The sequence below is a fragment of the Gossypium arboreum genome, chromosome 2, assembly GCF_025698485.1.
Source record: "Gossypium arboreum isolate Shixiya-1 chromosome 2, ASM2569848v2, whole genome shotgun sequence".
Classification (NCBI taxonomy): Eukaryota; Viridiplantae; Streptophyta; class Magnoliopsida; order Malvales; family Malvaceae; genus Gossypium; species Gossypium arboreum.
The window spans coordinates 53,538,642-53,542,751 of record NC_069071.1 but is presented as its reverse complement, the minus strand read 5'-3'; the positions used below and the strand labels follow the sequence as shown (position 1 = coordinate 53,542,751).

Here is a 4,110-nt window from a genome sequence, read left to right as displayed (position 1 = left end):
TTAGTTGGATTGAAATTGAATGATATGAGAAAGTACTCGATCGGTACATGTAGTAGAATTTAGATATAGAGCAGAGTTCATATGAAAAGAAAAAAACAATGCAAGATACCACGCTAAAGGCATATAGACAAATATCACTTGAGGCAAAGTAACTTGAGGATTTTCTCTCGAAAGAAGTAGACCACTTTAGAACCCTTCGAAGCAGTAGATTGAGTATGATTTTCCCGAAGCATTATTGATAGGAAGGGTAGATTCTTAGTAATCCCGACCTTCCAAATCAACATCGTATATCCTCTATCCTTTGCCACAGCATCTTGCCAGCACATATTTAGTTATTTACTTGTTCATTACATATTATCCTCATAGTTATTCTCGTAATTTCCATTGCATTCTTACTCTTGTTTTGCCTGAGCATTTTCCAATATTAGGTAGTACACATTTAGCACAGATTATTATCCCTCTAAATTACTGCTGCATATTTATATTTATTTTTCATTACAGTAATCATAATTCATTATAATAACTTGATCACTTTTATACCTAATCCAATCCCTATAGAGATTATCTTACTTACCGCTTTATTACTTGAGCTAACGTGTATACTTGCACAATTTGCATATCATATTCATATGTGACAAGTTTTTGGTGTTGTTGTCGAGGATAGGCAAATTGGTTTAATTTATTTTGGTTATTTTACTTAACTCCATTAGTTTTATTTAACTTAGTTTAATTTAATTTCTAAAGGTTTGCCATTAGTGCATAAGAAGAGGCATCCCTACTAACAAAGAATATCCTTTTGATCTAAAGATAGAAAGAACTTTATAAAGAATGTGGAAAGAACTGCATAAAATGGCTAAGAATATGAATGATCCTGGTCTCAATGATAATCTAAATGGTTAGAATGTTAATCCTCCTGTTCGTATGGTGATAGATGACTAAGACAGACCAATCTGAGAGCATGTTGTGCCAATTTTAGATGACCTAAATCCAGGGATAGTTAAACCATAAATACAAGCTCAACAATTTGAGATGAAACCAATAATACTTCAGAGGTAGACTGCCCACTGAAGATCTAATACTACATTTATGACTTCTTATAGAGGTTTGTGACTCGTTTAGGTAACAGGGTGTTCCTAAAGACTGCGGCTGAAATTGTTTCCATATTCTTTAAGAGATCGTGCAAGAGCATGGTTGAATGCTTTGCTGTCAGGAACAGTGGCATCATGGAATGATCATTGCCAAAGGTTTTTGCTTCAGTATAACTCACCAAATATGAATGTCAAGCTTTGAAATGACATCACATTTTTTTCGCTAGTTAGAGGATGAAACACTATATGAAGCTTGGGAACGATTTAAAAACTTAATTTGAAAATGTCTGATTCATGGATTTCAATACTAGGCTCAGATGGAGATATTCTATAATGGGTTGAATGCACATACGAGGATGGTAGTTGATGCTTCTGCCAAGGGTACTTTGTTGGTAAATCTTATACTGAAAGCATATAAGATTTTGGAAAAGATTGCCAACAATGATTATCAATATCCAACCACAAGAGTTGGGACAGGAAAAAGAGCAATCAGTACTATTGAGCTTGATGCAATCACTTCGTTAACAACCCAAGTATCTTCTTTGGCTAATATGATCAAAACAATAAAGAAACCCACTGCAATTCAGGAGATGAAAGCAGTCGAGCTATCGTGTGCTTATTGTGGTGAAGATCATATATTTGATGAATACCCATCAAACCTAACATTTGTGTACTACATGGGTAATTTTAACCAGAATAGTAATCCCTGTTCTAACACCTATAATTCAGGATGGAAGCAACATTCGAATTTTAGTTGGAATAATCAAGGTGTGGGGAATTCAAACAATGTTATAAGATAGAATGCACTGCCTGGTTATAATCATCCTCAGCCGAGACAAAATATTCAATAGGGTCAAACATCATCATCCTCGACATCCATTTAAGCCTTGTTGAAGGAATATATGGTTAAAATGATGTTGTAATTTAGAATCAAGTAGCTTAATTTAGAGTCAACCTGCATCTCGATGAGCTCTTAAGAATCAAGTAGGACAAATAGAAAATGCTTTGAATTCGAGGCCACAAGGAGTATTGCCAAGTGATACAGAGAATTCAAGAACACAAGACAAGGAACATTGCAAAGTAATTACTCATAGAAGTAGGACTCAACTGGAAGGCATTGTTCAAGATACCATTATAGAAAAAGACAACTCCAAACTCAACTAGGGAAAGAATCCAGACTCATCTGAAAAACATACTGCACCTAAAAAGGGTAAGCAGCAAAATGCCGTGGCAAAATTAGATCATATTGTCAACAAAAATTCCACAGCAAAACAATATCAGTAACCTGAAGGACGACCACCTCTATATTTTCCTCAGCAATTTCATATTTCTAAGCAAGATATTCAGTTCAAAAGATTATTGGATGTATTGAAGCAACTCTATATCAACATACTGCTGGTAGAAGCTTTGGAGTAAATGCCCAATTATGTGAAATTTATGAAAGATTTATTGTCAAAGAAGCACAGATTTGGAGAATTTGATACTATTGCTCTCATTGAAGGGTGCATAGCAGTGTTGATGAATAAATTACCTCCAAAGTTGAAGGACCCAAGGAGTTTCACTATCCCATGTTCAATTGGAAATCATTATGATGGTAAGGCGTTATGTGATCTAGGAGCAAGTATAAATCCAATGCCTATGTCTATTTTTAGGACGTTGGGAATTGGAAAAGTAAAACCTACTACAATTATGTTGCAACTAGCTAATCGATCCTACGCGCATTCAGAAGGTAAAATTGAAGATGTACTAGTAAGAGTAGATAAATTTATCTTTCCTGTATATTTTCTTATTTTATAATGTGAAGCTGACCAAGATGTGCCAATTATTCTTGGAAGACCTTTTCTTACTACAGGCAGGACGTTAATTGATGTACAGAAAGGCGAGCTGACTATGAGGGTAAATGATCAGCAGGTTACCTTCAATACATTTAATACTTTGAAATGTGCTGATGTTAATGATGAATGTGATGCCATTGGGTTTATAGAAAAAACAATGGAGGAGTTCACCATATTTTTCCCCAACAATTCGACAGTGATGAAGACTTACATAAGCCAATTGATACAGTAAGTTTTGAGGAACATTGTAACACCCTTTACCCGTGTTCGAAGCCGAAACAGGGTACGAGGCATTACCGGAACATACACATGCAATCATACAAAATCGAGACATAATTTTTAAATCCAAATTAAACTTTTCAATTTTCATCTCTAAGTCCCTGATATGGATCTACGAGGCCCAAAACATACTATGGAAACAGTTTGGGATTAAACCAAGAACTTTGGAAAACATTGGAATTTTTTTTTTGAAAATAAGGGCATACGCCCGTGTCCAAGGCTGTGTCCTTTACACACCATTCACATGCCACATTTTCCATACTTAGTCATTACACACTCATTCAACCAACTCATGCCTCTCACAAAATGCATCGTCATAACATATAACTTAACTAATATTAGCCAACATCGATGGCCTTATACAAAATGAGTTATCAAATATTAAAGGCCAACATTTTAGGACAAATCAATTATGACATATAACAAAATAACCAAGTCCTCTATACATGTCATAATTCAAAATATGAATTTCAAAATACCAAAGGAATGATGATAGTGTGGATGGATCTCCGACGATCTCTATACCCCGAGCTAGCTTGGTGACACTATAAAACAAGGGAAAAGAGAGGGGAGTAAGCATATATCTTAGCAATTAGGTATGTAAATAATAAACAAATTATTAACATGCTTTTATAAATCCTCAAAATATGTTTTCAAAATAATACAATCATAACTACACATAGATCCACTATTTACTCAAGTTCAAAACAAGCTGTCTACTCGAGTCATAGTCACTAAATTATTTATATCTAGAGCTATGGAACTCCAAATTAAGATCCAATAATTTTTCTAGAAACTATACTCCCACATGTTCTTACCATAAAATTTTAAGAATTTTTATTTTAGCCAATAAATACAGTTTATTCTTTAAAGTCACCCCTATTTCGTTGTTTGAAAGTTCCGACCCC

General features: G+C 34.5%; 1 non-coding gene across 1 annotated transcript; it reads right to left on the bottom strand.

Moving 5' to 3' along the window:
- Positions 1 to 1,281: 1,281 nt before the first annotated feature.
- On the bottom strand, positions 1,282 to 1,389 carry LOC128289493 (small nucleolar RNA R71). Its single transcript, XR_008279141.1, has one exon. It is a non-coding gene; the product is annotated as a small nucleolar RNA R71 (small nucleolar RNA).
- Between the last annotated feature and the right edge of the window lie 2,721 nt (positions 1,390 to 4,110).